This window comes from Larus michahellis, chromosome 3 (genome assembly GCF_964199755.1).
Source record: "Larus michahellis chromosome 3, bLarMic1.1, whole genome shotgun sequence".
In the NCBI taxonomy this organism is placed as follows: Eukaryota; Metazoa; Chordata; class Aves; order Charadriiformes; family Laridae; genus Larus; species Larus michahellis.
In genome coordinates this window covers 67,855,170-67,878,299 of record NC_133898.1, presented here as the reverse complement: position 1 = coordinate 67,878,299, position 23,130 = coordinate 67,855,170, and positions in this window count along the sequence as shown.

Sequence of the window (23,130 nt, the reverse complement as noted above, 5' to 3'; positions counted from 1 at the left end):
ATTTAGGATGCAAATGGACTTGACAGATAACCAGTGCAATCTGTGCAGTAAAGTCTCAGCATGATGTACTTGGCAGGTAAGAGCAGGGCGAGGGTCTCTGAGTCCATCTGGAACCGCTGGATCCACCTCATCAGTAGATGGCATGCAAGAGTACAGCTCAGGTCAAAGGATGCAGAAGAAACTCTTCCTGCACAAGGGGTACTGGGGACTAGTAGCATTTTGATTTGCATAGTGTTGGTTTGGGGGATTTTACACTCATCTGTGAAGCAGCTCTTGATCCCAGCCAGTGTTAGGTACCTTAGACTCTACTCAATACCTCTGAATTTCTGCAGGGATGCTATGAATTAAGAATGGACAGGTAATGGTTTTGCATTGTGGAAAAACATGGTTTTTGAGATTTCCCATATTTCTAGCAGAGCACCACTTCTCACACTTGCTTGGAAAAACTGGGCATCCCTCTCAAGCATCCGGCCCTTCACTGAGCAGTGTCCTTTCAGGGGCTGGGATCGACAGAGGCTTAAATCCCTGCTTTGAATCAGTGTCTCCTATTGCAGCTAAGCGGTCTCACACCTGGGTTATTGCCTGATTCATGCTCCAGCTCCTCTGTGCTTCTGACAGTCTGACAAAAGAACTTTCATGGTCATTGTAACCCCTTCATGACAAGTTTGTCATGTGCTAAATCTGTGTTTTCCAATATTACTCCTGAGCTCACTGTCTTTTCTTTATCTTAACTGAATGACTTGCCATCTCCTAATTCTTGGCATATTGGTCTGACAGTCTCTGTAAGGAGTCTTCTTAAATGCAGCAGATTAATCTGAAGATCCAATACATTGCTTTACAAGCAGAAAAACTTCTCTTGATCAGCCATCTATCATTATCCCTTCATGCCTCTGTAACATTTACCCTTTATTTTCCCCTCTGAGAGCTAGCTGTCTCTATGAGGGACTGGGTTGCCATGTCTAAACTAGTAACTATGGTCAGAGTGTGGGCTCAGGCACCATCCTATAGTCACTCACGCTGGTCAGTAGTTATTGCCCACCGCAGCAAAGCTCTGTTTGAGCCAGGCAATGCTTTCCTAGGCAATGTTTGGAGGATAGTATGAAACGCAGATTGCCCCTGGAGTGTACTATGAACTAGATCATGCAGGTTTAGGGAGAAGAGAATTTATTTGTATGGATGTGAAAGTCATCATGCCACTTAACCTTGGAGCCAGAAAACACAGTGATGGTCCATTTTATTTAGTATAGATGTCACCTGCAGCCCTCATATGAGCATATTCTATGCCTGCTGCATGTAAACAACCTAGAGTTCAGTTTCAATCTGGGGAGTCATAGAAGTTGCCCAGATGTTAAATGTCTCAGCTAAATTATTCCACCTAGATTTACCAGATTAGTCTTGTTTCCTCTCTTCTAGTCTATCTTCTCATTGCAGATGGAAGGCAATACGGATATTCCCCAGGCAGCATTCACCCCCACCCCGAGATATACCCCAACTAGACAGAACAAGGGACCCTCTGGAAATCCCCTGGCAGACAAAAAACAAATGGTGTCACGGCGATGAGCTGAGAGCACAACCCAAATGTCTGCACAGCTCAAGTTAGCTAAGGTCAGCATCTCCTCTTTAGTAAGCGTCCTGCTCAGCCTGATAGACACCCTCTTCTACACCACCCCCACATTTCTTAAATTCCTGTTGCAGGCCAAGGTGGTGGATGCCTTCACTTTATGCCTCTCTTCGAGTTTCATCATCACATCCAGCCCGGTACCCCCGTCCCTGCCCTCCACAGGCACTCACTTTTAGAATATCCCAAATATTTTTGTGCTTGCAGATTACTAGTTGTGCCATAAGTAGCTCCTTTTAGAAGGATGCTTGGTACCCTTGACTGCTTCTCATGGGATGGAAGAGGCTAAGTTTACAATAGCCTGAAGTTAAGATAGCCATCCTAGTCCCCATCCATTTAGGCAGTGGAGAAAGCCAGAGCCCTCTGGAGGGCTAGGTAATGGTTCCCAGAGTGCCTGAAATTAGACTCAGTACATCTGTGCACTTTTGAACATTTATCCAAGCTACAGTGAATCCCCATTTGAACATAACTTTGTGAATTTAACAACGTCCATAACAAAAATGCCCCATGGTTGCCCTGTCAGTTGCTTTCTTGACTAGAAAAGGCATTTATCCATTATTCTTGCATGGATGATGGTACTCCTGGAATGTGTTAAAGGTTTGCCTAGTGGTCTTTGTCTCATGGTCTGCAGTCCCCTTCTCTCTCCCACTACCTGGGATTTCTGATGCTGGTGTCTCTGGGCTGCCACGTACAGCAAAGTCGGGATTCAGATTTCTCTGACAGAAAACTGCGAGTATGACATTTGCACCGGTCATCTGCCTCGTGCTCTTCCCTGGCAGCTTCCCTTCCAGGCTGAGTGATTAAAATGGGTTCATCTGCTGTACTTCTGCCAAGGCTTTTTGGTCCCGTGTTATGGAGGAGTGGCGTGACAGTCAAGTGCCAGTGTTTAATTTGTGACACAGGTTGGACTAAATTTTTTTATCCGCATTCTTTTTTGTCTTTTTTTTGTCTTTTTTTTTGTCTTTTTTTTTTAAGGAAAAAAAAATCTGAAATGGAAATTAGTACGTACAGTTTTGGTTTGTGTATGAGAGGGAGGGTTCTGAGTTGTAACTACTTAATTTGAGGATTTTCAGTTCTTGGCCCTCAGGCCTTTCCTATTCCCACACTGCTTGTTTACCCTCTGTCTCTCTCTCCTTCATCCTCTTTATTTTTTCTAACGCATGTGCTGATGTGAGTAAAAAAACCAAACAAGCTAAAGGAGGGAAAGACAGAAAAGAAAAATGTGGGGAGAAAAAGCCAAGATTTTGAAATGAGATCTTTGCCAGGCTTCTGCTCTATGACTTTAGGAAGTTGAAATCTCCTGACCTTCAAAACCCCACCATCTATTTAATTAGCTTTGGTGAGGTGGATCGAGGTGCTTGTGGATGACAAGGGTCACTCATTGCCACCCTCCATCTCCACAGTGACGGGCTGGGCTCTCACTAGCGCTCATCCGTGTGTTATCCCAGCGGTGACAGTCACAGTAGCAGTGCTGCTCTGCTCTTGTTCCTGCCCTCCTAAAGCTACTTCTTCACTTTCACTGCACAAATAAATGAAAAGGGGATTAGACCGCAACCATTCTTTGCTTTCGGAGGCTTTCCACCCTCCCCAAAACAAACCGAGCAGGCTCCGCTTGCCTGGAAACAGCTTCAGAAATGCTTGCGAGGGAGCTGATGCTCACGAGCCGGGGGGTGTCATTTTGATTTGCCCGCTGCTTCCACGGGGTAGGAAACAACAAAACGGTGGTGAATGGGTTTCCCGGAGGCTGGCTGGCCCCAGGGTGCAGTAGGTGTATAAAATGCCATTCAAGCGATTCAGGACGAGAGGGTGCGGCGGACGGGCAAGGCTGCTCCCTTTGAAGATGCTTCTGTCGGGCTGGAAATACAGGAGAAAAGCACAGCTTCTTTCAGCTGTCCCCTTTTGTGTGCTTTCCCATACGAAACTATGTTGCCACCGCTGCTCTGCACTTTGTTATTATGACAGGAAAAAATGAATTTCTAATGAGGTATCTGTGCCAGCTGCAAGCACCTTGTGGATCTCCGTGGCCCAGGAGCTTTGTCAGCCGCTCCTTGCTAAATGCTAACCAGCCTGGGGGAGGACGAGACTGTCAAAGCACAGCCCCTGTGAAAAACCCTTTTCTGTACAAATCCAAACAAACGGAAACACCCCGGTTCCCCTAATAAGCTATGCTGTGACATGTCCTCATTTCACAGTGATCGACTCCAGGGACAGAAAGGGCTCGGGGAGGCTTTGACAATGTGCAAGGAGCCCTGATGTTTAAAGGCAAGGAATGGTACATTTAAAATTGATTAATACCCTCTGATTCCCAGAAGGCTTTTCATATGCAATGCAGGAAATGTTTTGCTCAGCCCTTAAAATGCAGCTGCATCTCCCAAGGCCCGCGTTAGCTCTCAGGAAAGCCGCAGTAGCACAACCCGCTTCAGAAAAGTCGTGGAGAGAGGGTACCACGTCCACCATCTGCTTCAAGCTGCTGGGCAGGCTGAGGGAGCTCGGGGTTGTTCCCAAAGAGCATTTCAGTGGCCAGTTGCGAGGCTGAAGTTTTAAAAGTTGTTCGGATGTTAGCACGGGCTGAGCCAAGCAGCACCGAAGTGCATTTGCTCTTTCGTGGGTTGGCCTGCACTAATGGCTCTCCCATCGCTGCTCTTCAGTGTATTTTTGCCAGCGCAGGGCTGCTGCGGTCGGCACTGCCCTCTCCGGGAGGGGTGTGGGCTGAGGGGCTGCTGGGGCAGCACTCCACGCTGGTTTTGGTGGGGAATCCCCCCCCCGTGCCTGCCGGTCAGACTCTTTCAGTTAGTGAGGTAGTGAGTAATTTGCCCCAGGGAGGTGAAACTGAGGGGTTTTGAAGGAGAGATCGGGATGAGTTTGAGCCAGGTATTCAAAAGAAACCTTTGTGTTTCCCTTCTCACAATGAGCTAAAGAAACACGAAAGTGGGTGACAAGACTCTGCTGAAAAAACAGCTTTGATGAAACAACAGCTTTTCTGTCTTTCCCCAGCCAAAGGCACTGTATTTTTACACGGATTAGTCAGCAATAGCCTTGAGTATTTGTGTGGTGAGTATCTGCACCGTACCTGACCTCCTGAGGGCTTCTTTGTGCTGAGAAACTAAGCTCGAAGTGCAGCTTCCCTGCGTCATTGGATGCTCTTCAGTATCTCAACAGTCTTAAACAAGCCCTAGGAATCTTACCAGCTTTGGTACTGACTGCTCGTATCCCCTCCTTCTGCTCACGTTGATGGACAGAAATAAAAGATCGAGTGAGTGACTGACTGGGAGTAATGCCTCTGCAGGTGGTGGTGACATTGATGGAGAATGATGGATGAGGGTGACAGGGCTCCACCCCACCCACTTGCCCATGTGCATGACAGAAGGTCCTGCAAGCCAGCCCCCCGCTCTCCGAACAATGCTTCCAAGTAGGTATTTGGAAGTGTAAAAACAATGGGTTTGGCTCCAGCAGCGATTGTGCTACAAGTTTGGGGCCATTTAATGAGTTGCTAATGTGAAAATAATTTTCTTTCCTGACTTCAGAATGGAAGGAGTAAAGACAGATGGCCCCAAATGCAGGGAAATGCAGCCATAGAATTGGTAATGGCTCTGCCAAGGCTTGAAAAGCAGCTCGTCAGGAAAATGGGACATTCCTGCCACTGTCAGGAGTCGACAGAAACCCTCTTACTTTACTTTTTCCCTTCTCACCTCTCTGGTTGGGATGTTCCTCCCAACACCCACCAGACATCGCCGGGCTTGTGATTGCTATTGCAAAGGCTAAGCTGCTGTTTCAAGTTGAAATGCATCCTGTAGAAGGGAGGGGAAGACGATCCTGGCATATGCTGGAGAATGGCAACTGATTGCTAATCCAGACACAGGGGGAAGTATTCGGTGATTGATCATTTGATCTCAAGTGTCAAAAGAAAAAACTACAACTCTTGGGGGACCCACAGGACCAGTGTTAATGACGGCAAGGAATGTCTCTGTCTTGCAGAGTTTTTTGTTTTAGATGCAGATTGAAGTTAAGAAGAGACATTTGGTATTTAAATGGGAACTGTCAGTTCTTCTGTCTCCACCAGCTCAGCTTTTCTAAGCTCTTTCACACACACAAATATTACTAAAAAATTTCTTAGGAAAAATCTCATATTTTTATAGATAAATACCACTGAAACCTTAATACAGGAAAAGAAGAGGGAAGTGAATGTAGTTTAGTATTAAAGGTGATGGTAAAAAGTAAGTGCATTATTCAGGAACAGTGACCTGGTTCTAATGACTGTGACAACAAATCTGGTGACATCCAATGTCTATGAGATGCCAGGGCCTTGCCAGCTATGAATGAGTGGAGCAGCATGACTAGTAATTTCTACTGTCAGTGTCCCTTTCAGGAAGGTAGCTCTTTTTGGGCTGCCATTCCCTTTAAAATGCAGGATCTGGGATTTCATAAGTAAGAAATGGTTTCTAGTGCCTGGTGTGACCTGGCCTCCTTGGTAAACAAAATGTGAACTTCTCTTCATTTTCAAAAAAGAAGCACTCAGTGCTTTCTAAAACCCGGGTACCTTCATGGTGCCTAAAAGGAAGGTGCCCAGAACAGTTGACATTCTGGCAAACCCTGCTGATGCCAAGGAGCATTGAATAAGCAAAGAAAGAAGCTCTGAAATCCCACTTCGAAGTCGCAGGAAACGTAATGGTTACGATTTACCATTGAAAGTTCCTCTATAAGCTCTCACTTTTGCTTACAGAAGCTCCTAGAGAAGAGATGACGGGACCTTTCTGTAGGGAAAGGGTAGTGGCACCTCCATCCTCTCCTGCCACGGAGAAGCCCACTCCAACCCAAAAGCCCTGCAGTCCTACTCACTCTGAGCACACAAATGTACTGATGTCTCTCAAGTCACATAGTACATATTTCCATTACAAATATCTAAGGTTGTTCCTATAATTCTGTAATTATTATATAATTTATGAGTATATAAGTATACTATAGTTTGAGTATGAGTATATATATTATATGAGTATAGGTCTTCCTCATCAGAGCACCTTTCTTTTCATCCAAGGAGGACCCAGGTAAGCAGAGACAGGACTGCCTGCACCTCTGATTTTGGATAGAGTGGTCAGGACCCATGAGACGCTTTGGCTGAAGATTGTTAAACTGTGGAAAACAGCTTCCGTTATTTGCTCTGTATCCTAAAAGGCCATCCACATTATACTCCCTCTGCAGAGGTGGGTCCCTGCCCACGAAAAAGCCTGAGAAGCCCTGTGCTAGGAGGTGGACGGGTCATGTAGGAGAGACAGCTCCCATCTGTCAGACCAAAACCACAGTCAGTCAGTGCCAGCCCATCGCAGGGGAAGGGCAAAAGGAACGGAGAAGAAGCCGAGCTGTTTTGGCAGTGCTGGAGACAGGGGAGGAGGAGGAGCTCCGCTCTGTGCCCTGCACTAGCAGGGATGGGGCTCATGCCGCAGACGTGGCTCCTTCAGAACAAACCACAGCGAACGTGGCTTACAGATATGTTCATCCTTATTTAAGTAGTGGTTATATTTAACTCTGTGACTGTCTTCTGTGCCACCTCCGCTTTAGGCAAGGTCCCTGACCCTCTTTGCCCACCCACCAGACTGACCACCTCACCAGGCTGGATCCCCTGCACAAACCCTAATCCACACCCGCGTTGTCCCTCCGAGCGGTGGCATGGCACAGCACAGTGCGCTGCAGCTGACGGCGGCGCTGGTGGCAGCACTCTTAGCAGAGGCTTAGCTGCAAATCTCTCTCTTGTTAAGCAAGCTTAGTACAAATAATTAGAAAGGCGTAAACTAATCCTATAAGGCTAGATGGTGGCCAGATCTGGTCTGGGAGCATGGCATGTAAGAGCAAGAGAGGAGCCTACTTTGCTTCCTGTCTGGATTTGCAGCTCTCGGGCTCTGGGGAGCAGTTTAGGGCTTTCTCTGCACAGCTCGTGGGGGAAACACATTCCCACCCTGTTCCCTCCTGCCCTCTCTGCCAGTAAAATCTTTGCAGCTGTAGAAGACTGTGGGGGCATATTCAGCACTTTACAAAGAAGCATCCCTATTAAAGACCTCTGTGGAGGCAAGCACTAATGATTTGATCTATTGCATGACTAGTTTTCACTCACTCGCTCATGAGAATCTCTGTTAACAAAACAAAGTGCCGGGAATCTAAGGCATACAAGCTGTGGAAATGCTCCTCATGAATGCAAATATTCCTTAAGCTGGGGAAAGGGGCTGTAGCGTTACCAATTAGATACATGGAATAGGCACTGACCAGCAGCCCCCTGTCCTGTTAATAGAGGAGAGAGCCATGCTCCTGCTCCCGGGGAGCTCGCTTGGCGGAGCTGGTCTCCAGAGAGCCTAGGTCTACAAAGCGCTAACATCTGGTGCCCATTATTTCACCAGCTCTGTTGTGATTAGTCCATATGATAAGTCTGGCCAATTGCTTCTGGTAGGGGATTGCTCCACTCCCTCCACCAGCCTCCTTGAGCTGTCACTTCTGGTTTGTGGCCCCTGCTAATTTGCCACTGCAATTTCCAATATTTGCTCAAATCCCATAAGGAAATCTCCCTGCCTTTCAGACAGAAGGGTAGCACTGATAATAAAAAGGGAAGGTTTATCAATTAACTCAAACCGCTCTATTGAAGCAGGCTCAAACCCCCTCCTATTTCAATTATGAGAGACTCATGAAATGCTCTGGAAAAACTTTTGCTCAGGCAAGCGTTTCATGAGGGAGCTGGTGGGATTTACCCAGGCTTTAACAAGTTGGAGAAGAGGTTAAAAAAAGAAATCCTCCTGCTTCCCGAAGGCTTTTTCAGCTACTGCGATATAGCTGGATTGTGTCCACCTGACAGAAAGGCTGCTCCTCGGAGGTGTAGGAGAGGGATTTGGGGCCTTCAGACAGAAGCTTCCCCATCATCTTTCTATTTCTTTCTCTTTTGTTCCTTTGTCTGTCCATTCCTTCATTCTCTCATTCATCCTTTCATTCTTTCCTTCTTTCTTTTGTTCTCCAAGTGCTAACCGACACATTCAAACATTTGTGTTTCTGTAGGAAATTTCCATTATCCTCATTTCACATTAGTGGTGGTAGGCTAAGATGAGTAACTCACTAGGGACCATGGACCAGAATGGGAATTACTGGTTTACATAGACTTCTGCCCAAACATGTGAAACTGTTCAATAAATGAATTGGATGGCTTTACATATTATGAAGGTTCCTTGAGAAGATACGATAGAAAAGCCTAGCACAAACAGGCCAAAATAACCCACAACTATACAAGGATCAAATATTAAGTTTTGTAACTGGCAGGTGATATTGGTTTGATTAAATAATTTCCATTCTTTCCCAAGCTTTAATTAGTTTCTCTATAATTTCCGAATTAAGGAATTTCCTTGCAAGGACAGAGCTCCACAAGGAGAGCTCCAGAAGTGCATTCAGCCAAAGCATTAGCTCCAGACAGTGACTTGTTTTTGCAGCTTTATTACATATATAATACACTTCACTCCTGAAATACTCAGTTCAGGGCATGCATTTACCATCTTTATGTTCCATCATAAACTCATGCCTTTCAACAGTGTATGATGTTTAAGCATAAGTCAGATGTCAAATGTGACAACACTCCATGCTGTTGTGGAGATGACAGCACTCAATTTTTCTTCTGCTGAAGCCCTTGCAGTGCTGAGGTGATAAGCGCCACTCGGCTGGAAGGGAAGGAAGCTAATGCACTTTCCAAGTGAGTCACAAGAACAGAAGCCACGAATTCCCTGAGCTTTGCACTTTCTTCCTGGCCACTTTCAACACAAAATTTGGGCTGCACTATCCAGTTTTCATTAGCTAAGAACTTGGCCTATGCCAGATCCTGTGCTTCACCACCAAGGATCATGGCGAAGACTGCATTTCTTTCTAATAGTGCTCTGAGGTAGCAAGGATAATCCTGTCTTGTAGGTGTAGAAGCCGAGGTACAGAAGAGCCAAATGAAATGGCCAACATAAGTGGAAAGTTGTTGTTCACTTTACAGCCTCAGACTTTGCATTCTCTAAGCATTACAGTATGCTGGTTTTATGATACAAAATGCATAGCTCGTCTGAGTGAACACAGCATGTATGTGCACACAGATGTGCATGCATACACGTGCACACCCATGGATGTACTCATACACATTCACCAAATTCTTGTGGTGTTTACTGGCCAGTGAAACTAAAAGAGAAGCTCAGCCACAGAGGGTGCCATGTCCCAGACGATCGCTCACAGCAAAACCTGTATTATCCTTAGGTGGTCTTGCAGCAATAACAGGTCTACTCCCCTTGCTCCTGGTGACACTCAGCATGAGGCAGAGTAGTCTTTTGAGCAGAACCAACTCAAAGAGATTTGCTCAAAATCCCTGTTTATACCTCTCACAAGTCTCTCCCATTTAACATCCTAGAAATTATGGCTATAAACAGATGCAGATGTAAAACTAGAGAAGAGGCCTGAATATAGTTTCACAAATTTAAGACATTTTTAGCTGTTCTCCCTTTACCAGCAAGGCACTTTGCTTTCCTACATCAGTGCGACAGCAACTGTTCACGAAAGATCTGGTGAAGGCCACTGAGAGCTAACCAGGGTTGGCACCTTGACTCACTTTCCTGAAGGGCTGGGTTTCCAACTCACGTTTGCAAAGTCTCTCATCAGACTTTACAACATATCCAAACATTTTCATCTTCCTCTGGAAGATGGCTAGGCATGCAGGCCTTGGGGACACACAAGGAGAGGCAATGACGGGATATGGTTATTTTGGAGAAGGATAGCAGACAGATGCAGAGGAAAGGGTCATCAGAAAATGTAGAAAAGCTTGACATCTGTGTTACTCAGGGTTTAAGAAACTGGAGACCTGTATTTATTAAGACAGTCACTCCTCAGTGCTGCCGAACCCCTCCTGCACCAGAAGACGAGCTGTGGCCCCAGGTTTGGCCAACTCCTCAGTCCTCGGCCTGGCCCCGGTGTTGGCCCATATTGCAGGACTCAGCTGATTGCTTTGTGCTGTCATTTTCTTCATATGTAAAACCCTGACAGCAATTCATATCTACATACCTCCTGAGAAGCTGTGAAAGTGGCTTTGTTTTTACAAAGAATCCAAGCAGAAAATTTCAATAAGCTAAGATCATGTAGTCTGATTTTTTTATCTGCCTTCTTGGCAACAAAAGTGGTCCTTTCTGGTATCGTAACAATCCTTTACATTTCTTCAGAAATGTTCCTTGCCAGCTTGCGGAAAAGCAGCTAGGTCCCTTTAAGAAGTCAGGAGCAGAGGCCTACAAAAGGTCCATTTTACCATTTTACTAGAGTTTGGGCAGCTCTCACCTACTCGGAGCTCAGCTGCACCAGGCTAATTTCCATAAGCATCATGTGGTGTTACAGAAACCACATTTTGCCAAGCTGTCAACTGTACAGCCTTCTCTTTGCTAAACAGACTCCCATTAAAACTGTCTGCACAATTTGTCAGTTAAATGAGGTACAAGAGGGACGCTCTATTTGCCCCTAATTAGCTGTGCAGACTACCTTTGTCTGTTTGATTAAGTATTCACATTATCAATTTTGTTTAATCTGATTCATTTCACACACCTCCCCGGGGACTCAGCCCATACGGTTAACTAATCTCCGATATCATCTCTCATATCAGCCCGCGGTCGTCTCCCACGGCACGCTCTACCCACACACACACTGCTCACCAAAATCTTTGCTGGGTTAGATGCTTCCTGACAGACAAAACCCACGCTGCCTCCCTGGAGCTGAGGGCTGCTACCTTTAAGAGAAACCAGAAAAAGCCAGGTTCGTGCTCGCTATGCTTCCCGAGCACATCTGCAATGATTTTTTTTAGTATCAGAAGCTTTTCAGCTGCAACCAGACGACTCCGGCAAGATGGGATATGTGTCCTGCACCAGCACATCGCTTACCACATCCCACAGCAGCCTGTGGCACAACCTGCCCTGCTCTTCAGCAGGTCTCCAGTCATAACAGGAGACAACACAAGTGTCCCAATCACACAGTGAAAAAAAGTCTAAAAATGGGGGACGGACTTTAACCAGGAGGACTTGCCCAGTCCAACATAGTTTAAGAGGGAAAAGGGACAGCAGATATTCACAGATGATTCCTTTGCGAAGTCCACAAGGTCCTGACTAACTGTGTCTTTCAGAGAACGCAGCCCATTTTAAGTGGCAGAAAGATTCACCTGAAAAGACATCAACCAAAAAGATCCCTCTCAAAGCCACTTTTGTGTTTTTTCTTGAGGCACCACTGGCAAATCCCTGGGGAGAAGTGGACAGTCCTGGGCAGGGACCAGGCAACGGCTAGGAATGAAGAAGTATTGCCTCATCTTCAATGGATGGCTTGTTTCACCACAAAGTTTGATGTCCATCTGCATGGAAACTGAGCGCATTCCCATGCACACGCCTGACTACACACATATATACGCTTGCATGCATATTAACATGAGCGTTGTAGAAAATATTTCCAGGAAAAATTTCAAGCCTTCGAAGTTTGAGGTTTTGTTATGGCTGGCTTCTGTTAGAACTTTTCTTAGAAGATGTTGGTCACAGTATTATTACCAGTCATGCTTTTGATAGAAATAAAGCTTGCATAATTTTGCAGTGTCAATTTTTACCTGAACTAAAATCAATTTTTGCACCTAGTCAGCATACAGACCCTGCCCTCCCTCCCTGTGCTTTTCGTGTGTTTCAGTGTGGAAGAGTTTGACTTCTAATATTCTTCAGCAGAATTGCAATTTGCTATTTCTCTGTTTTAAAGGCAAGTGGGGGTTGCAAATTGGATTTATTTCGGCAAGCTGACTCTCCCCAAATTCATTTTCGTGCGCTACTAATATTGCATACGTGGCAAGAGCAAAAAAAAAATGAAGTGGTTGACTCAACAGTCAGAAACAGTCATCTTTGGGTCCTATTTTCTCACAGCAGTATATGGAAAAGGCCTTTGCAACCTCTGGTCTGGCTTCTGCCCTGCGATAAACACTGTCAGACAACACAGGTAGATGTTGCTGTCAGCGTTACGCCGCCCAGAACTCCCAAGGGTCTCTATGCTGGCATTGGCATTTGGAAAACCATTTTAGATGGTAGGTTGCAATACGAAAATCTGTAAAATAGCAGAGACTGGAAAAGCAATTGAGTTTCATTTAGTAGTATAATTCAAAGAAGTTTATTTGAGTAATCCCTAATTACCTCTGTAAGAGTGGTTTATAGCTGAAAAACTCCTTGAAATGCTTCACAAAATGTCTTTCTCTTTATTGATTCTAACCACTGTACAAATTGTTACTTTCAAGAGAGCAAACTGGTTTATGGTTAATGCAAAAAATTAACACTAAGATCAAACCTTGTGAATTACTTCACTGCTCTTCCCAGCATTAAACTTCAGTGAACAGATACAACTCAGAGTACTTAAAACCGGCGAAGAACATCTGGCTTTTGGTGCTAATAAAATGAGGCTTAACACTTTTTTTAATTTAGAAAGAAAAAAGGCTCACAAAATCTTTTTTTTTATTCCTATTTTTACAGATCTTTTAAAGAAAGAAAACAATTTTGAGCAATAACCAAAGGAAAAAAATGGTATGAAATATAAATTAAACACCTAATTTGAGAAAGTATCCATATTTAGAATAGTACTTTGGTGTATACTTGAAGTTAAATGCAGGCATAAATACTGTCCTAAACTGCAAAGATATTAAACAAGAATTTAGGTGAGTATGTAAATCGGCCCAAGGCAGAAAGATGAAGAAATGATACCGTGAAGGAATCATAGTTAATCTTTTAATTAATACTTAAGCTAATCCATCCCCAGCATCCGCACCAATAAATTGAGGAAGTAACTATTTCTGTTGTATGTTAGGATTTCCCCATACTCATTAACTTCTGTTCTGTGATGGCGTTAAGTATCAATACTTACGCTCATTGGCATTGCCATAAGTTTTCTACTGATCTAATGAGTCATTCTGCATAGACAGAGCATTAATTAAATGTGGCAGTGAACATGAGAGAGTGCAGTTTCACTCCCAGTTGTACCAGTCAGCTCAAGAATTACAACCAGTTAGGACAGGGTGTTCGAGGAATCTGGGCACCAAGGAGGAAGCAGCAAAGGTATCTTCACAGAAGGAAAGAAGATACATGTTCTTACAGTGGTGGAGAATTGAGTTTGAAAAGTAAGAAGTTTTAGATAAAGAAAATGAGTGCTTCATCCCCTTAACTATGACCTGTCCTGCGCATACATCTGATGCAAGATTTTCAACTTCCTGAAGAGTTAACAGTGGCATAAGAATCATCTTCACCACCATCAATCAACAGTAACAACAATTTTAGAGTTGTACTGAGGAGGTTGAATCACGGGCCACAAACCTTTGGCATCGGTACTGTACAAATGCAAGGCTGCAGGCAGATCCATGCAGGAAGGGAAGCATTCCTCCTGCTTACAACCTCCTAACGCATCGTCACATCCAGTGACATCTTGGCCTACTGAAGCTGAGTATCAATATCTGGCTTTACTACGGGTCTGTTTTGAGCCTTGTGCTTAAGTATCTGGTTAAAACATAAGTTTGCTGTTTCGGTGAATGGAGCAACAACATCCTGAGCCAGCCAAGTTGTAGATACTGAAGTGTGTAGGTATCTGTGGCATGGTCAGCCAACAGGCCAGCACGCATGTGACAGAAGAAGCAGTCTGGGGCTGTGTAATACTAGAAGTCCCAAACTGTCTTCATCCTCATGCAGTTGTCAAATAAGGAAAAGATTTGGGGGTGTCATACTGAGGTCACACATGAAGTTTTATTTTTGCAGGTATGTACTTACACGTGTACAAAACCTCCCACAAGTACTGTCTTCAGATTAGTCAGTGAAATGTAGGACATGAAGAAGAATATTTCTATGAAAATCCCAAATCAGACAAACAATCTCTGAAACACACTTTAAAGTTAATTGAGAGCACCAGAACATGTTTTTTGATGGTCAAATACTTGGATAATAATAATGTCTATATTCAGAAAATGACTGCAAAATAAAAGTGCTGGAAAGCACTTTTATCACCTACATCCTAATCGAAGTCATAACTGTCTTGGGTGTAGACTGCAAAGGAGAGAGTTGCTTTTCTTTCTCAGTGCCCTTAAACTCTGTTGCTGAGCATTGTGTTTGCTGAGGGTGGTTTGCCTGCAGGAGTCTTTTCCATAGAAATGTTTGAAGAATGAGGCTGATGATCTCCTAAACTTCCTTCAAGTTTCTTCTCTATTGCTGCTCTTGGTTGGACAGATGAAAGCAGGATAAGGTGCAATAAGGAACGATATCTGTTCAATTACATTATGAGGCTGGACATACACATCAGATTGCAGTGAAGGAAGAAGCATCAAATTAAAAGCTTAGAACACCATTATCCAGCATCCTATAACTGAGCTGATGAAAGTAGGGGGTGACACATCTGCACATAATGGTACATGTTTCTTAGACCTAACACTATCAACAACATTGTCAACTCCTGTTTGCTGTATACAAGGCCAAACCTGGCTGAACATGTGGTAGCTGGGTAAAATTTAGCTGCAATAATAACATTAGCATCCTCATTTTTGTAAATTGTGTTATGACCAAAGTGGACAAACATTTGGCATTTCTGGTTCCTGTCTCCTCTGCAAAGTACCGCTCTTGAGAAGAATTAGAGTTGCTGTCAACCACGTCCTTTGGGGTCTTCTAAGTTTATTTTATCTTGCTGATAATAATATCTATATTTTTTATGAAAACATGACACTTTACAGGAAAGGGGAACATCTGCTGTCTTGGAAATATCTATAGGCCCTGACTGGTAAATGATTGACAATGTGTTATGTTGAGACTAATGGATTTTCAACGGGTAAATTATCACTATTTTATGCTGTAAAGTACCAATCTTCACTCCAAGGATTTTCAAGATGGATATTCAAATACCATTATTGCTTTCTAAAGCTTTTCAAATGTGTCAAGTCAGGGTGCAAGAGACTACTATTTTAACCGATATAAATTATTGCATTGAATCTGCAACAAAGATATTAGAAAAATGGGGTATCTTGACCACTTGATGAATTGTGAGGCAGTTGGGGTCAAATTTTAGAGAGGGTAAGAGACATCAGACCTGGTTTGCTATGAAGCTCATGGATTGCTCTGATGCTTTTTCTACTTCCAAGAAATGGTGGTAACTCTGGGGGAATGTGCTCGTGGTTACTTAGCACAGCCACATATTTTCACTGGCATGTCGCTGTCTCCAAAGCTTTGCCAAAAGTCTGAAGGATCCAATGCTGATCACCAAGTGTCTGACAGGCCTTGGCAAGTTCCCCTAATTAACTTGAGGGCTCTTGCAGAGCTTCTGCGCCTTGTAATGAGTCCAGTCAACATTTAAAGCCATGTTGTGAAGCAGATCTCCTCAGTCCCCAAAGGGGTTCCTGTTAATCTCCTCAGTTCCGCCGAGATCTTCAGCTGGAGAGACCCCAGCAGAGGGCAAATGCTGCAAGGAATTTCTAATCCCCAGAGGGACTCTTGCAGGGATCTGAGGCAGATCTGGTCAGGTTAACGGGTTTTGTGAAGGCCTCAGGAGTAGCTTGGGAAAAAGGAAAAAAAAGACAGACAAACTTTGGGTCCAGTTCTAGCAAGCAGGAGACCAAGATATGCTAATTAACACAGCTGCCATCAAGGATGTAATCTAATTTACATACTTGGTAGTGAATAAATGCTTCCATATGGCAGAGTACCAGTATTTTTCCTTGACAACTTTATCAAAAAGCTAATGAAATTCCCATGCAAAAAAAAAAATTATTCCAGCTTGACTAAAGATTACAAACCCAGTAAAGTAAGTAAGAGAAATGCAGGGAAAAAAGGTCACATTCAAGAGAAGTAGATACTAGAAAGCTAGGAAACTAAGTTTTAAATATTCAGCCTATGGAGTGGTAGGAAAACTCAGAAATGCACTACAGTGTTCCTCAACTAACTTTAGCTGTTTCCCCATCTTCTATCCCAAACAAATCCATGAGACAGCCTTACGCTTGTTCATCCTGTACATCGACCACTGCCAATTTGAGGCAGATGCTCAAATGCTCAGGCACCTGAAATGAGCCAGATGCTCAGATGCAGTACTACTGGACTTCCTGATGCATGTAAGCCCACAGATCCATCCCTGCCTTCAGAGTCCTGGACTAGCACATGGTTCACTGTGGGTGCGTGTGGCAGCAGAGCTCCCCATAGTGCGTGGGAGCATTACAGATTGCCTCAGCCGCCATGTCGTCTTCCTGGTGCAGGGCAGCTCTCTTGATAAAATTGATGACATCCAAAACTCTGTGTATACCTCCTATTCAGCTAGAGGAGCCAACTCAGTTGACCATGACAGATGCTGTTGAAGATGGCCTCAGTGACGGACAACACTTCTCTGAAGCAGCTTAACTTTTTTTTCTAACTAAACCAGATCTCTGTGCTGGAAATGTTTGTCTGGCTGATCACAGGCTGGCCCCTGAAGTAGCCACAATGTTATCTCTGGACGCCAATGGTCTTAGCCAAGTCAATAAGGTAACGTTAAGATACTTATTCGGAGGAACACTCTTCCCTAAGCATGAGTGCTTTACATACTGAAGCAACAAGTGGTGGTTTGGGAGGACATAAACCCACTTGGCCACTTGCATTCTTTCAGACACTCATTTCATTTACCCTCCCTGGTTGTATTTCCAGAGGGGGAAATGGAAAACATTAGTGATATGCTCTGAAAACATACACAAAGCACGTTCTGCCCCCATGGACTTTCCCAAGAGGAGATGGCCCCGGTAAGGAAGATGCTGGACTACAGGGGGATTTCAGCCGCCTTTTCTTTTTGGATCTTTGCCTGAAGCAGTGCTGTCTGAAAAACGACTACTTGTTGTGCAATGTTCTTCACTTTGGTCGTAAAAAAAAGAAGCTGCAGATATTAGGCATGTCAGTCATTAAGTTATTGATAGTCTGTCTCTGAGTGGTCAAGGGTATGAACATTGCATTCTTGCGACCAGTACAGACACAAACAAAATAATGTAGCCGGGCGAAACAAATCCAGGGTTTAATGGCCTACCAGGGAGTAGAGTAAACTGAGCTGGGTTTAGGCATATATATATAAGGAGGCAGTCAGCTGTTCTTAGCCAGGTTCTAGAAAGTTTCCCAGCTAAAATGTGGTGAGAATATTCATATGTGTACTTAACTTTAGATGTTTGTGTTGTCCTACTCAGACTGCATGCTCGAACGCATTGCTGGCCACAAGCCAGGGGACAAGGCACCTACTGAGGATCAAGCTTAGTATGGTCATCATTCTTCTTTTGTACTCATTCTGATCAGTAGTGAAACAGGCATTTCCGTAATTCTCAGCAGGCACCTGGGTTAAAATCTCTTTGCATTCTCAGGCAGACAGCCTTACCTCAGCTAACTTCTGTCTCTGTTTTTCTCAGGAAAATCTTTGTCACCAAAAGAGAAGAACAGAAACAGACTTACTCACACATGAAAAAGTCAAAACAAAAATCCAGTACTGAAACTCGGGGAAGATGGAAAATTGCTATATAGTTACAGATTTTATGCAACAGGATCATGATGGGAGACTTGATTTCCAACTTTCCTTGTAGATTCCACCTTCAATCACCTTTAAAAAATCTCTTCTGTTGAAGCTTCATTCCAGCTAAGCAAAACTTTCATGTCCTTTTTTTTCTGGGATGTTGTTGTCATTAGTGTTGTGTAATTATTGTGTGAGTTTTGTTTTGTTTATGAATATGCCAGAAAGTAGCTCAAAATGCTCATTTGAAAACAAAATTTGCACCGAAAGAAGCAGATTTGAAGGGAGGTACCAATATTAATAAAATCCAATTACCACAATATTTCATTTTTAGAAGACTGAAAGGTTTTATTTCAACAAGGTTTAAGCTCTTCATTTTGACTTTTAACTATTGCCTTATTTAGTACTTGTAATTTTTAACTTGAATTCAGTGACAAAAATAAGGACGTTGAAGCTAGGTAACTCGGCCTTTTTTAGAATATTTCATTTCAGATGGATCTTTCTGATGTTTTCCAAAGCAGTTACAATTTCTCTTTTGCGCGACTTAAATTTTTATTTAATGTGCCTTTCTTTCACAGAGGCTCCAATTAGGATGAAAGGTAATTTTGCAATGTTAGAAACTCTTTGTGAAAGGGAAATTCTGAAACGGGGTTTTCTCTAAATCTCTTCTATCGGGACAGAACTGGAGTAGCAGAATTGCTTTCTGTAGTGACTTGCACCCATACAATCTGGTTTTCCCCTGACCAATGCAGGATTTTTGCTACTGACTCATACCTCGGCTTCCCTGCGGGTGTGAAATCTGGCGAGCTGGGAACACCCCCTGTCACTAGACCCCTTTGACGGTGGTGACACCCAATCATGGGTAACACGCGTCCCCTCCACCGGGCAGAAGATGTACCTGGAGGAGACCCCTGGCCGGGCTAAGCCAGGTGGAAAGTGAGGCCAGCCAAGCTTACCGGTCCAGATCTCAATTGGGGTTTTAAACAGAAATTGCTCTACAGGCAGAAGACCCTGAGATAGCTGCTATGGAGAGATTTTGGCTCTGCTCCACGGGCTCATCTTTAAGATTTCTGTTGAAATAAATCATTTGGGTTTGTAGCGGTGTGTGCTTGAAATGTGGGTGTGCACCAGCAAGGTAATGTCTGCTGTTAAAAGCCGCCGCAAAGCTTCCAAAAATGTTTTGTGTTTCAGGTGATGGGGACAGAAGTATTTGGTCTCCATCACTGTTGTCTCCTGTTTCTCCCGTCCCTTCCATTCCCTGCTGCTGGGGCAAGGCTGCAGTCATGGCAGATGCCAGGCTGGCTGCCTTCTCCCCACACAAGTGAAGCCAGTAGCAAACCTGATCCATGAGCTGCGACCTACAGCCAGTCGAAGGCTTTTTCCTGCTACAGGGCAATGTCGCTAAAGGTCATCTCCTTCTCGTTGCTAATGCTGGCCAAGAGAAATCTAAACTGAGCTTGGGAAAGGTGGTGGTGGAAATGCCATGCAAATTCTTGACACCAGGAGGGGGCTGCGCTCGTATCTTCATCTTTCACCAGAGCTCAATATTCACTGCAGTAAAGGCAGCTTCTCCTCTGTAGTCAGCTCTAGCTGCATCCAACCGGAGCTGAAGAAACATCATCTGGGCCGGCACAGCCCTTATTTCTTTCATATCCCCCTTGTCAACAGTTTGAAAGTGAGATGGCTAATTTTGTGCCTGACAAGAAAGGACGGATCATTTTCTCAGATGCTGCTATCAGCAGAGTCAGTGCTGGTACACTCTCCGAGGGAGTCCCCAAACTACAGGTTACTGGCAGGCAGACAAACGCTCGCTGACAGCCATTTGTGACCAACTATGAAACACCATCTGCTGTAGTTGGAGGGAAGGAACATATCCAGCAAGTGATACCACTGTGAGAAATGATTTTGTGTGTTGACACACAGCAGTCTTTAGATAGCCCCAAAGAATAAGCCTACTTTGTTTTTCCAGATTTGTGTAAAGGGGAATGAAACATTTTCTCTTGATGGGGGTCCATGGGTGAGACTTCGTGGGTCTATTTGTATCGGAGCCAGAAAAAGAAAGGGTTTGATACGCCCGTATTAACAGGTGTACTAAATACAACCACGAACTGAGCCAAATGTGTCTTTAGCAATGTTGTGTTAAGGGGGTGAAGTGCTATCTGACGTGAAAGCACCCGCTGGAGTGTGAATCTGCCACTGACTTGCTTGTGACATTGGGCAAGTCTCATCACTCCTTTTTTGAACCGGGTCTCAGTTTCGAGGAACAGCAATAACGTTTTTCTTCAGGAGAGTGTATCAAGGACTAGCTGGTGTTTGTTTAGCCCTTTGAAATCCTTGAAGAAAGGGGATAAGTATTTTTTATTAAAGTTCAGAGGCAAGCGTATGCTATTAAGCAGACGACCACAAAGCCTTTACCTTCAGTGTGTGGAAAAAATGAACACAACACATTTTCAGGCTTACAAAAGCATTCTTAAAAAATTAAGATCAAAAATTAAGACTCAAGTGCAAAAAAATACCCAAGCGTATCCAGGATGCTGTCCAAAAGCAAAAGGCTCCCCTTTGTAACCAACGCAGGCTGCAGATCCCAAAAGTTTCAGGAGAAGGGATGTTCAGCTCCCTCACAGGGGGAAGGAATCTTACTTGCTCATTAACGTAAATAAGGCATGCAGCCAAAGGCATATGCCAACTCTTCCCTCCCTGGTCAGAGAACGAGGCTTTCAGTTTTAAGAGTCTTAATAGTCCTGTGTCTCATGATTAAGTAATGAGAGCTGGCATCCAAAGTATCTGAAGTTCAGCTGATCTTGCATTATCCTTGTAGGCCCTGGCAGGCTATAAACCAAAATGTTTTCAAGCAAAATATGCAGATGAAAAATAAATAAAAGATACACCTTAAAACTGCAGTTCAATCTTAAAGCAGAGGAATATCAAATTATGGCAGATTATCACCTTATTTATTTGAATTCTACTGAAATTTTAAAACACTGATATGTATGTAGATATATTTGTATTTTCATATGTGGTTTTGGATGTATATATACACACATAGATATATGTATATGTTTCCCATCCTTTCGTTCTGGTCCAGCCTGTAGTTCTGTGAAATTGCAGTGATGTTTGTCATCAGAAGCTTACAAGGATTAAATATGGTTTCACTGTAGAAAGCCTTTCTGGAGGCTAGCACCGGACATCTGGATTCAATCCTTTTATGCCCGTATATATCACATAATACCAGCTACGGGAGGGCTCGATCCAGACCTTGTCACAGTTGGAAACGTGTGGCTGTGTGCGACGTCCCTCGACTAGGGGCAGAAGTGTTTGGGCTTCCCTCTGGCTTGGGGCTGGACCCTGGAGGTGGCCTGTGGAAGCCCAAATCTTGCACACACCCGCGGCAGATAGGAAAAGGGAGGAGAAAGGGGGCTGCAGTGGGTGCTGCAGCAGGGGGGCAAGCCCACCTCCAGGGTGCAGCGGGCAACAAGGAGGGAACACAGCCAGGCAGCGACCGGGGAAGGAGAGAGAGAGAGGGATAGACGAGGGCTCGCAGGAAGCCTTATTTATGATTTAAATACGCTGTCGCTTGTGCCCGTGCGATATGAAAACCAAATCTAAACATTTGTCTGTAGAATCAGGTGATGGCTGGCCCTCTACTGTCTCAAGGGGGGCAGGAAAATGGTCCATGCACCTGCCACCTAATTCAGTTTAAAACCTGACACATTTACCAAGAGTGGGCTGGCATAATGAACTTCATTCATGCTGTCAGTGGAGTCAATAACTTATCCCCAACTGCTTTTGTCTCCCTGGCGGCAGTGCCTCTGATCGGGCTGAGGTACTTATTCAAGTAAAATTTATTTTCAATTGCAGGCCATAATACTACTGGCACAAGCCTTGCTTTGACAGAAGCTTTTGCTCAAGGCTAAACTATTGTTAAAGTTTGTGCCCATTGTCCGGGGTCTTTGATCTGTCAAAGCTGCTTAACAAGCTGGTTAAAAACTGTTTCAGATAACAGGTGTGTCCTTTGAGGACGCAGGGCCATTTTTCAACTTCTTTAAAAGACTAGTCCAGTAGCTGACTAAAATTTACATGCTGGTTGGTGGTGATATATGTAAAGCACTTTTAAAGCAAGAAATTCGATTTAGGGGTTTATTTCCCTGAACTTCCTTGCAGTTTGTTGTTGGTTTTGTTTTGTTTGGTTTTGTTTTCTGAGGGAGCACAAAGATTTATGAGGCGTTTCTCTGGGGACTTGGAAGTATTTAGTGGAAAAATGATTGAGATGCTAAATCTACCTGCAGCATTGCAACAGTGCCCAGTTGCAGTGAAGCAGTGGCTACAGCAGCAAGCACTAGTGAACATGGCCAGGAGAAAGCTTGTGGAGAGGAGCAAAAGTGGGGCTGTGTGGGGCAGGTTCTGCTGGGACAGGCTCAGGGTGGGGGGGATGTGGGCTGTGCCACCCCTGCCCACTCCTGCCCCTCCAGCTGGCTCCTGGGTCTGGTAGCAGCTCCAAGAGCCTGCACAGGGTTAGCATCTACAGGACCTGCTCTCGCTACCTAGAAAACTCAATTTCTGCAAGAAGATCCTCATCGCAGCTTGGGTCCCAACTGTATAAGCCAGGCCATTCATGCACGGCCAATGGCCTGAATAAAATTTCCTTTGAATGGTCCATATGTCAGCTATATTCTTTAGGACGTGTGAAAAATGGTTCCTCCCCTTCACATATGTTTTAAAACACTACTAAGGTCCTGAGGGATTTAACCAGTTTGAACCCAGACTAGTGTTTTGGGTTTTTTTCCTGAAAATCCCCATCAAAACCAGACAAGTGTTGTCCATGGTCATGCTGAAACACATGGAGCTGGCCTAATGGCTTAGGGAAAACGGGGAAGGGAAACTCACTGTATGTGCACTGCGTGTATTGAGGAGGGTGTGGAAGGAAGGCAGGATGAGCATCTTCAGTGGTGTTTTTTCCCCCTCTCCAGATCAATACCACCTATTTGTGGAGCTGT